Source organism: Protopterus annectens, chromosome 7.part0, assembly GCF_019279795.1.
Source record: "Protopterus annectens isolate FY-2018-M chromosome 7.part0, PAN1.0, whole genome shotgun sequence".
Taxonomy (NCBI): Eukaryota; Metazoa; Chordata; order Ceratodontiformes; family Protopteridae; genus Protopterus; species Protopterus annectens.
In genome coordinates this window covers 814365378-814378355 of record NC_056739.1, presented here as the reverse complement: position 1 = coordinate 814378355, position 12978 = coordinate 814365378, and the positions used below count along the sequence as shown (strand labels likewise).

The 12978-nt window shown below is 41.9% G+C and overlaps 1 protein-coding gene across 1 annotated transcript in view; it reads right to left on the bottom strand.

The window, feature by feature from the left end:
• Positions 1-12978, bottom strand: part of LOC122806106 (phosphatidylinositol 4,5-bisphosphate 3-kinase catalytic subunit alpha isoform-like) — a 943896-nt gene that overhangs the window by 837496 nt on the left and 93422 nt on the right. The window lies entirely within an intron of this gene.

Genomic DNA, 12978 nt, shown 5'->3' with positions numbered 1-12978 from the left:
AAAGAATCAGGAGACAGACTGGATTCAGAGAAAACATCATCAACTATATCAAGCACAGGGGGGATAGCCAGGGGCCTGTGTTGAGGCAGTAAAAGAAAATCGCTGAGCCTTTTCTTGGATTCTGAATAATCCTGGCTCTCCCAGTGGAAATGTTCCCTCATGGAGTGCAGAGTTTCCCCAAAAGAGTAATTCTCAGGTGGAGAGGCTGAAGGTATAGATTCTTCAGCATCAGAGTCCTCATAGGGAGGAAGAGAATAGTCCTGATCTGAAGAGGAATCAGAGGAAATAGAAACATGGTCAGAGGAATCATAGTCAGTGTCTTGCCTAGGTCTTTTATCAGGAGGAGGATGGGAACCCCTGATCAAAGTAATTAAGTCTTTGGCCATTTTAACCATCTGTTCCTTTGGCATGGATGCCTGTCCAGGAGAATGCTGTACTTGTTTCCTTGTCTTTAATGGTGTCTGACTGTACCTTGGCTGCTGCAGAGGATTTTATAGTAAGCTGTGATGGTCCGAAAACAACCTCAGAAGCCGATGCCTGCTCAGCGGCTCCGGACCCATCTGAGGGAATATTTTCCGTAGGCCCAATCCACAGGCCAAGTTGTCTCCATGTGGGAGTCAGATACGGCCTGTGGCTCTGAGGTAGCGGGTGTCAGGGGCTGCAAAAGCGCCTCACTGAGAACCGGCAACTGGCCTAGAAGAGGCTTCGTTGTCGGTTTTGGACCTTGGATGCCTGTCCTTTTCCTTGTCTTTGCGTTTTTTATGAATTCCAGTCGTCGGTTGCTCCGATGGCATTATACAGTTAAACCTTCGGCCAAAGTAATGTAATACAAAATCAAACGTGCGTTTGTTGAATCTAGCTCAGAACCGACAACTAGTAATGTCGTGGTCAGGGCCTAGGCAAGGAATACAGTAAGACTCTAAGTCCTTATAAGGTATTTGCTTCCCACAAGAAATACAATTGTTAACTTTTACTGACATCGGTCTGGAGCAAGAAAAAGTTTCCCCAACAGGGTACTTAGCTTTACTGAAGACTTCGGTTCTGAAACTCTATTTTGAAAATCTCAGGAGTCGGCCGACTGGCACTTGTGAACTGCTTCTGCTTTGGGCACCATGCGGCAAGAAAGACTGAAGAAAATGGCGTCTGTTGCATCTTTTATACCCCTGGCGCACTGACGTCAGGGAAGAGGCGACAGCAACTGATGCCGGACCTAGACTTTGGAACTCGGGCCGACTTTGGGTAGCCCTGCCAGCAGGATAACTCAAGTTTAATGACTGCAACAGTGAAACACGATGAACATCTTTCTGTTCCATCGGACAGATGCATCTATCATTCCAATTCCTTTACTCTTTCTATGAGCTTCAGCAATATGTGGCTGTTTTTCCTTCTGTTTTATCTCGCATTTATCTGAACACATACACTCACTCCATTAGCCGGAACAATTTCAAGGCAGTAGCACTCCTTGAACAAAGACATGCTTTTTCTCAGACTTCTTCAGTTTGCCTTCCTCTTCATTGTCACATGGAACTAGTGAACTAATATTTAAAGTACCTTCCACTGAAGCACAACAATTTACTTAAAATAGTCATGCATTAACAGCGAAAGAAACTGAACCCCTCCAGCTTCCACAGAATACGTATTTAATGTTTTACCTTGATTAGCAAAATACTGTCCCTGAATCATTTGTTTTGCTTGATGCAGTACCATTTCTAACACAACAATGTTGAAGTGATAGCTATGGAAATGAACACACTATTTTAATTATGTTCTCAAAAGTTAACACATATGAGGAAATAACTTCTTTTTTTGCTCCCCCTCAATGGCTCCACTACTTCCACAAACAGCCTAATCGTTTTGGGGGAGCTAGGCATTCCCAGGCAAGGCAAGAGATCTATGTCTTATTCATTCCTGTTAGGGAATTCAAATCAGCCATCCATTCACCACAGAGAGCAAGTCGGGTAGTAGGGAGCATGCCAACCTGCTATTCCTGAGGATGGGCCTATGTTTGTCCATTTAGGGGCACTTCCTCTCCCCCGTCCTCAGCAGCTCTTTACAGCCCAGCCATCGCTGTCTGCCAAGAGTAGGTGTGCCTATACACTTTAAGTTCCCCTTGGCTTCTGGTGGAAATGCAACATGATAGTGTAGGCTCAGCAAGCAAAAATGTAAGATCTAATGTTCCGACTAGGTGTCACCTTTGTGGCAAGTCAGAGCCTCCTTTCTTTCTCCCCATGATTGGTGAGCAGGCAGCAGCTGTTCACTTCCATCCTCCCTGGCCCGGTTCAGGCTTCTAGGCAGTGAGACATTTCCCTTCCTTACATCTGGTTGGGGACACAGTGACATTCATCTGGTGAGACATATGGCTGTTGTAAATTCCTGTGGGTAAACAGAAACATGCAGCTCCATACCCCTAGCTTCAACAAACAAATGCAAGTATGCAGTGGAAATAATGTGTGCTGTGCTTGGTGTATATCACATGCTTATTTAAGTATAACAGTGCTACATCAAGGAAATCCTACATGCTACTGTAGTCACACTTCTGTATTTTGTTGAATTTACAAAGCAATTGCTTTATGTAATGCTGCCAACACACTGTGAAGACAGTAATGATTGAGACATACCATTAATAAAGGCAATGCCAATGAGCACTGCATTTTTACTGCCACTGACATGCCTGCTATTAATGCCTGCCATACTGCCTGCTGCCTCTTGGTGCTTTGGGGGCCATGGACATTACTTCCCCCTGTGCACTTGGTTATTGAAAATATGTGCATGGTACTTTGTGCTTCCCTCTGCAACAGACAATGTCTATGTAGCTGAATATCACTACAGCCATGTGTCCCCAACCAAATGTATTACAAAGAAATGTCTCACCACCTAGGAGTCTGAACCCTCCAAGGCCAGCCCCTATAGGTGGCTGAGTAGCTATTCTAACTTGGGTCACCTGCATTGTATTCCTGTATGTCACAGAACTGTCTTGAAATATATTTTATTGGTACAACTTCCCCTAACCAGTACATGCCGATATCTTGTAAAAAAACTGCTACATGCTACGTTACACTCAGTTCCATAAGTGAGTAACGATAAACACTACAGGAAGAATAATCATATCCATAGAAATTTTCAAGTTATTTCAAAAGTTGGCCTAAAAATGGCCTTAATTCTCCTTTTATCTATGCAAGTGTAAATCCACTTTCATGAGACCAAATCCTACCTAGCTCAGCCTAGCATCCCCTGCACCTGGGTTTAACGAACATGTCACTGCCAAAGTCCCCATTTCCTTCCCCAGTCAAATCAGAATACCTTTCGAAAGGGGAAATATAATTTCAAACAGCAGCATTTATTATGATGCAAATCATCCTGTTAAATAACCCTAAATCTCCAAATGCATAATTATAAAATCCTAGTGGGGGATACCCTTATTTAAAAATATGATATCTCATTATGGGTTCAAGTCATCACAACAAGAGTGAGCCCTGCAAAACACTGTTAAAGACAGCAGTTTAAGGAAAGGGTGCACCCTCCAAGTCTGGAGGATCGTGTACAGGCCTCGCACCTTCTTACTTATCTAAACTACATCCAAGCTTGCACTTCTGCCAGAAAAGGGGGCTCAGTCTCAACATGAGCTAAACACAACAATGTTAAAGTGATAGCTCTGGAAATGAACACATTATTTGAAGAAAACCTGTGGTGATCTGAATAGCTATACCTTATTCTCCAACTACACAGAGAGGTAAAAGGGGGGAGAAAGAAATGGTAACATGGAACCCAATTTATAAGGTCAAAACTGCCTTACATTTACAGAACTTCTGGAGAGGGGGTTAACTAGACAGACACATTTTCAGTCAGATGAAAGATATAAAAATGATGAAAGGCAAACGTTAATGTAATGGGTATAAAATACAGAATGAATGTCTTGCAGGATGGTCAAGTCAAAAACCTTCTGTAATATATACCTAGAGTTTGTATGCCACAAAGCAGTACCTTAAAGACAGGTGGTTAAGGCAAAAATTTCTACAAGTTTAGAAAACGCACTAGAAGATGCCATCCCACTACTGTAATTGCAGATTTATCACTTCAGAAAAATGTCCCTGTCGCTTGATAACAGAGCATAATGCCAGCCAGCTACTTGGGTGTTATGTAACATATGCTTGACAGAAGAAAGGAAACAATAAATCTATCTAGTCTGCCCTGTGCATATATTCGCCCTTCTACCTCTTCCCTTCATTATATCTTCTCCACATATCTCATGCCCTCCAGTTTGGGGGTGACCTAATGGTTAAGGTGTTTACCTTACAGACACAAGGTGCAGGGTTTGATTCTCACATGGGGTAACTGGCTAGTCTTAACATGGCCTGAAAGGGCAGGTAGCCTAGTACTAAACCTATGAATGCCAACATGGATTCCCTTCCTATCACCTATTCTAGTCCATGGCTCCACAACTTTCTCCATGAATTTGTACCTTCACAAATTCTGCAAGTAACCAATTCCTACAACTTGATGCCTGTATCAGTTCTTCTCCCGATTCCTCCCATTCAGAACAACAGCACACCTCTCTGACATGAAACATCCACTTCATGTCTCCCCAGTCTCATCTGGTCTCCCCACTGCAAGCATTTTAGGTCCTGTAGTCTCCAGTTATATCATATCCCTCTCCATCCAAGTCACTCTTCTTGTGGATTTCATCTGGACTCCTTCCAGCAGCCAGATATCCACTCTTTATATGGCTGCCAACAATGCACACAGCACTCAAGGTGTGTCCAAACTGGAGCCTTGTAGAGTTGGCACATTAGCTCTTTATGTCAGGTATTTACTCCCGACAGGATAAACACAACACTTCTGTTTGATGCTCCCACTGCCTTCTTACTTTACTCCTGTCTGTCCAGTCCACATGTAATCCACACTTTAAATACCCTTTTCTTGCTTTGTTGCCATCAGTTCCATCCCCAGCTGATTCTTCACACTAGGGTTGCTATGACACACATCCAGTACTTTGAATTTATTTTCTCTAAACCTTAACTGTCATATTACATCCCATTTACTCTCTAAAATATTAACTTTAAGATGGCAGATATCCCTGTGTTCACTTAATTTATGATGGGTGTGGTACCTTTTCATTGAAACTCACCAATACATAAATCTTTAAAACAGAAGCTTTGAGCAAACAAGGTGAAAGCCTCTAGACTTCTTTACTGGTGAAGGACTTCCAAAGAAATTGTCTGTCAACTAAGATGGATTCAATGACCATGCAGTTATCAATTCTAGTGACGATGTTTTGAACGGGTAGATAAAATAGACTCTTTTCCAGGAAGTACAGATTAGAATCCAAAGCAAAAGATTTGCAATGCTAAGGAAGAAAAAAGTACATTTTGCTAACTGCCCCAAAATATTATGAGAGTTCAGAGATTTTGCAGTTTCATCTTAAAATGGAATACACATGATATCACTTTCCACACCTTCAGCAAAGACTGTAAATGCTACATGACTAAACTAACTTTTGAGACCACATCACAGAAATTAAAAGGCCACCAGATTCTGTCACTACCAGTGCGCACTGTATTTCAAAACACACAGCTCTAAATTCCTTGTTTGTTTCAATAAGTGCAGCAAAACTGATACAGTAATTACAGGAGAAAATCTGTAATTCTTACAGAGAACTAAATCCAACTTTTCTTAAAACAGCAGCCAAGGTAAAATCTAAAACATATGGTTACATTACTACCCAATCCTATATAAATTTAATTAGCTAAAGTAATCCGTTATTCCTTTACACTATTTTGCAGCAGCAACATGCTATTTATAAATTGTCATTCATTTTGCTGTTCAATACAGGTAATCAACTAAATGCAATGTATGTAGTATTGCTTTAATGTTCCTGTGCAGTTAATATGCATGTGGATAATTTGTTCCACCAATCTTCTCAAGGCACTTGGGCAGCTGGAGCAGAGGGTTAAGGCTATGAGCTGTAGTTCCTGTGGTACAGGGTTTGATACGTTAACTTCCATTTACCTAATGTGTGACTTTCAGCAAGTTGGATAACTAGACAGTGCTTTGATGTTTACCTCACAGATACAAGGTACAGAGTTTAATTCTCACCTCTAGTCACTGTATGGTTACTGGATACAGACTGACTGTCTAGTATGAAACTATGACTGCTCTTGTGTTATGTTCAATTCTTTCTATATGCTGGTGGCATATGAAGATTCAACATAACTATTTTTGTCTACAAGTGGCTGCATTTAACTGGGTGTTTAATCTCAGAAGCGGGCACAGAAGATCACTACAGCTTGTCTAGGGGTAGTGTAATATTTAGGAGCAACAGGTTGGAATAAATTACTGTGGCAGAATTTACTTTAATTTCCCACTGCATACATAGTTGGATGTTTTTTTATGGGTAGGGGTAAGGAAACATCCTTGTGTGTACATACATTCAACAGCAACATGATGAAATATGTTATTGTGTTGTATTTATTTCAGTGACATCAGGGGTAAACAGAAGGTGGTTATCTTTTGGGGTTATTAGGGCAGAGGTAACGGGGTATGCTGTGTGTATGTTATGACAACAACAACTTGGAATATATGACTGTGACCATCTGCTCTTTCACTTTCATCTTAATCTAATAACAGAGGGATAGGGATAGGCAGAAGGTTACTATTTTTTTATTATTTTTTGGTGGGAGTAGGGAAGCAGTGACATTCCAGATATGACTTGTACATCTTCACAAGTATTTGTCTTCTGAGAATGTCATAGGCATAACTAGAACAGGACAAAAGTGGCAGTTACCACAGGCACACAATGTCAGGAGGTATTTGGCACAGTGGTATTGTAGTACTGGCATACAGAAATGAATACCCACACACTGCAGTTGTGGTCACGGCTAAAGAGCAAGTGCAGCAAGCCACTTGTTATGTTTGTAGAAAGCTGTTTGCTGGTCTAAAAAAAATAAATTTTGCTCCACAAGTTTAAGAGTAGAAGGGCAACAGACTGGGGAACTGAAATGCATGCAAAATAAGCTGGCTGCAACTCTGTAGTTTATTAATAACATTAAGCCTTGGGCAACTTCTTTCTTCACTGAAAGAAAAAAAGTAAGATGGAATTTCTTTCCTTATTCATGATTTTTGCTCTAGTCATCAAGGGTAAAAAAGTTGGTAGAAGCTTTAAAATGCACCTCAGAACATCCTGAACCCCTGGCTTCTGGGAGCCTAATGGCCTCCAGACCCCAACCTTAACTACATTATTTTATATTTATTACAGTGGTGGCTTTGGTTGGTTAGTTTGGGTTGAAATAGAGAAAAATGGGTCAAAAAGTGAGGGGGGGAGTTCTAAAGTACACATCAAGGCATCTAGAAACATGTTTTCTGGGGACCTAGCAGACCTCAGATTCCCAATTTAACTGTATTATTACAGTCTTTTCCCACTACGGTGTAGTGGAAGGATGGGGGAGAAACTGAAGAGCAAGACAAAGTGTGGAAAAAAACAAAAGAAAAAAGTAATCTAGATGGTGTGGGTAGGCCAGGGGAACTAAGGGGCACTTGAGGGTATTCATTTAAAGCTATAGAATGAAAGAAAAGCAGGCAATATGACATCTGACATCCACAAATAAAGCCCAGTTGTTGTAACACTGCAGGAGCCCTCCTTTCATCTTTTTTCTGGGCTGCCATATGTGCACTGATTCTGTACTAAAACAGTCGCTGTCAATATAATTTAAATTATTTAAACACAATTGTATAGTCTCCACCAAACAGAATTTTGATGGTTTACTTTTAAAATGATGATTATGTTCTCTATTCTCCTTTAAGTAGTAATAAGCTATACTGGTGAGAAACACAAATATTAATATATAGTATAATACATAGTATAATAGCCTGCCCTTCCTACTGCTCATTTTAAGCATGACAGCCTGTGGAAGCTAAACACAGTGACACAAGAAATACAAAAACAGCACGTTCTGGAAACAATATTCTTACAATAGGACCTTGTGGTGGTATCCAAGCACTAGGTCTCCCCAAATGTACTAAACATAGGCAGTACCCAATTTATGTATCATTTACCTTGGGGATAAAACGGTTCCCTATCAGAAGCCTGAAACACTATAAGCTTGAAAATCAAAATCCTGAAACCAAAAGCCTGAAAATTAAAAATCCCGAAAACCCAAAATCCTGAAACTCAAAATCCTGAAAACACAAAATGGACATACTGACGTCATTGTGGCTTTGCTATTGTTAGCCCTGTGGTGTTAGGTCATGCGTTGGGTTCAGGTAAGTGTGCGGTTGGTTTTATGTCAGGGTTAGGGGCGGTTTAAGTGAGTTAGGGTTAGGGCGCAGGTTAGGCATGTATGCAATAGTGACAAATATTGGGGTTAGGGGCGGTTTAAGTGAGTTAGGGTTAGGGCGCGGGTCAGGTGAGTGTGCAATATTGACGGACCTTAGGGTTAGGGTTAGGGTCAGGGTCAGTTGGTAGATATTAGTGTCTTTATAGTGACATATTAGCATTATTTGTGTTTTCAGGATTTTGAGTTTCAGGATTTTGGGTTTTCGGGATTTTGAATTTTCAGGCTTTTGGTTTCAGGATTTTGATTTTCAAGCTTATAGTGTTTCAGGCTTCTGATAGGGAACCGATAAAACACAAGTGGTCCATGTGTACACTAGCCAAGAGACCTGTACAAGATAGAATTGCAAGGTGTATGGAGCTTGGAATTGTTTAAAGAAGAGTTGAACATGTAGAGTACAAGGAGGCAAAACACTGCAAGCTAAGTGAATACTATTATTAACAGATTCTTTTCTTTGGAATGGGAATTCACGCAGTTTGTTTTTTATGTGGTTGTCCTACACCCATAAAACACCACACAAGAAAAGTGGCAAACCTAGTTTCCTCCAGTATTTTTGGATTCAGCAGTGAGGGGCCAGCAAAGTACAGACTAAAGCCATGAAATATACTTAAATGTGGCAAAAACAAGAGGATATGACTGCCCCTTTTCTTCTCACAGGACAGCAGGCATACATTTCTGTAGCATTACAAGGTAAGTGAAGAAAGGGGAAACAGACAACAGAAGGCAGGGAAAAGATTCCAGCAGACTATCAGCCATTGCACTCTTTTACAACGGACACTGGTATTATTGGTATCGATATGATGGAACACAAAAAAAGGCAGCCTCAGCGAAGTCAGAAATGACAGGCCTCATGCTCCTACATACAATACTGCTGGTGCTGGAGCCCTTGCTAGCATTGCAAATGCATGCCATAAAATTTGAGGAAATACATATGAGGGATTTAGAGCACTGAATCCTGTTTTTGAGATGGCATCCATTGCCCTTGCTGTGGTCTTTAAGGCAAAAGGGTAGGGGGCAGCTGTTGTTTTATTTATTTATTTTTTAAAAAAAATTAGAAGGATGCTCATTACTCTTTCTGGTTTAGAAACTTTACAATTTAGCCCTATAGCCTTTCAAAGTTTTCTGCATTCATCCACTCAAATACTTTTTGAAAGGAATTATGCACCTCCACTTTGGTCAACAAACCAGGAAAAAGGAAGATATTCAGCTGAGAGACAGCCAAGTGTCCTCTCAGGGTCTACAATAAGCAAGACTTAAGGTTTAAACTTTAATTAAAAGCACATTTATACTCTGAGGCACTTTGATGTTTTTTTTGTACCATTGCAATAAAAGTCCAAGTGCAAAACTTGATTTGGCCATATTTTGATTTCATTGTAGAGTTGCTAGAACAGAAATTACATGATAGGCAGTTTGGGTCACAGAAATGAGATCAGTATAAACAGAAGCTCTCAGGACATACTCCATACTTGGCCCCAAAACATAGACTGTAGCTCCAAAGGTGGTGGTGTCTCCATACTCATAAAGGATATGCACACCTCCAAACTAGTAGCCCAGCATAATGCATCTGAGATACTTCAGGTACAACTAACACTGGGTAAGATGGCGATCCAGGTCATAGCCTGGTATAGGTCCCCATCCATGTCCCTAGACTCACTCCACATTCCTAAGCACCCTAGAATTTATCAAGGTCCAAACCCAACACACTCATATTAGGAGACTTCAACTACCCCTCCATCAACTGGGAGAACTACTCAAGCACCAATGCACTGGCCCAACACTTCTTGGAATTCATCAGTTCCAATGCCCTGGACCATCTCATTCTGATCCCCACTAGAGGAAGCAACATCCTTGACCTGGTTAATACTAACATGGGCGACCGTTGCTCTACAGCAGTAGTCAATTGCTCCCTGGTCAGATCTGACCATAAACTAATCACCATGGAAATCCACATCTCACCCGCACCCCCCTCAAAAATAACCACCTTGAAAAACTTCTCCAAAGCTGACTTTGGGCTCCTAAAAACAGAGGTGGCTAACTTCATGGCACCCATGCCAATGGAAAATAGCTGCATGACTGCCAAATCATACACCAATGCACTGTACAAGCATGTACATAAATGCATGGAACTAGCCATACCCAACAGAACCAAGACACTCTCCTCCAAAAAAAGGAAGCCAATCTGGTGGTCCCCTGCCATTAATAAACTCTACAACAGAAGAAGAAACTGTTGCAGAAAAAGATGAAGTCCCAAGACTGGAAAAACTCCCTTATTAGCCTCAACAAAAAGTTGAGATCCCTCATCAAATCCTCTAAAGCCAGCTATGAAGGCAGAATTGCAGTAGACACTAAAGACAATCACAAAGCCTTCTGTAGTTATATAGGTTCATAGGTTAGTACTAGGCTAACCACCCTTCTGGGCCATTTCAAGCCTAGCCAATTACCCCATGTGAAAATCAAACCCTGTACCTTGTGTCTGTAAGGTAAACACCTTAACTATTATGCAAACCTCCCACCCCCTCCATATCAAGAACATCCACGGCAATACCCAGATTTGCTCTGAGTTACTGCACAATGGTACCTCCTATACTGAGCCAACAGATATTGCCAACATACTGGCCGACAGATTCAGTGCCAACTTTACCCCCCCCAAAGGACCAATCACAATACCGGAAGAATGCCAGGCACCCAGCATTACTGCAGCACAGGTTAAGCTGCATTGTCCAAGACCAAGAATACATCTTCTATGGGACCCGATAATATCCCTGGCTGTGTTCTACATGAACTACAAAGCGAACTGGCACCACATCTGTGTGACCTGTTCAGTCACAGCCTCACCTCAGGCTTTGTCCCTACAGAATGGCGCACTGCTACAGTCATCCCTCTCCATAAAGGGGGAGCAACTACAGACCCTGGGAATTATCACCCCATTAGCCTGACAAGTCTGATATGTAAAGCTACAGAGTGCATCATCATGGACCTGATTAACAAAGATACAGGAAATCTCAAAACTCTAGACCCCATACAATTTGGCTTTGTGAAATTGAGATCATGCCTGCTCAACCTGGTTGACTTCTTTGAGTCAATCACCAGGGCTGTAGATGAAGGTAAGGCAGTGTATATAGCTTACCTCAAACTGTCCAAGGCCTTTGATACCATTCCTCACTCAGGAATTATTGATAAATTCACCAAACCAGGCATCAACCTCTATATCACTAGGTGGGTTGCAAACTGGCTCACAAATAGAACACACAGTGTGAAAGGAGTAGACTCCAAGTCAGACTGCCGACCAGTCACGAGAGGAGTCCCACAGGGATCGATCCTGGGAACTCTCCTATTCGGCATCTACTTCTCAGAAGTCCAGGCCAACACAAAGGGACTCTGGCTGACCAAGTTCGTAGATGACTGCAATCTGGGAGCTATTACAAACTCCCCAAGTGATGCAGACATCCTACAGAAAGGCCCCACTGAGACCAATGACTGGTGTCGAAACCATGGCCTTAAGCTTAATGCCAAAAAATGTGTCATCTCCTTTGGTAAAAACTCAGTTCCCACTAATTACCACATTGATGAGAGCCCACTGAACACTGAAGGCATTATAAGAGACCTGGGGGATGCAGGTTGGCAATAACTTCTCCTTCGACCACCACATTGCCACTGTGGTCAGAAAGTCCTTCTATGTGGAAAGAGATCATCATCTCTCTCTACTCTTCCCTCATTAGACCAATCACTGAGTATAATGCCCCATTTGGCATGTACCTCACTAAACACCTGCAACAGCTGGAGAGGCCACAGAAGTACCTCACGAAGAGGATCACAGGCATTTAACACATGTCCTACACGGACAGACTCAAAAGACTCCAGCTATTCTCCATCTCATATCGCCTACTTAGAGGTGATCTTTGCTTGACTTACAAAGCCATGTCTGACCCAGCTCTGTTAGAAATGCTACATCTAAAGAAATCCCAATCCCTCCACACCACACACTCCAGAGACCTCAACCTCATTACCACAATCAACAGAACATGCTGGAGGGACAGGTTCCTCACCCAGGGACTGCCCATGCTCTGGAAAAGACTTCCCATACATGTCAAGCAGAACACCTCGCTGTCCCTCTTCAAGAAGGATCTTGATGAGTGGATGGGTAATAGAAAGTTCACCCCGGGGATCACTCCAGTGGCTCTACTTGATAGAGACACTGGGAACTAACATCAGGCGGCACGATCCCAGGGCACTTCTATGGGCTAGGCTTGTAAAGGCTCCAGGGCCATTAGCCTAGTACACACCTATGAACCTAAGTAAGGGTCATGTGATGAGAGGCTCAGACATAAGGGGGGTTTATGCATAGCCCAGTTTACATTTGAAAGAGAATAGCACTAGTGAAAAGACTAATGATTAGCTGCACTCCTAGCTGATGGAAGGTGCAACACATCTGGTGATAATATACAAAGGGAGAAAAAGGACAAACAAAACCTTGGTGGTTGTAAAACACTGTGTGACAATTGTTTTACATTAGATCTCACTAAAATATACATTCCTCTTGATGTAGGGTTACACACTCCTAACAGACATAATAGGAGGCACCAGCAACGCTCTCTTTGCCATACAATCCACAAATTACAGTTTTCTACTATGGCAGAACATTCTGATAAAT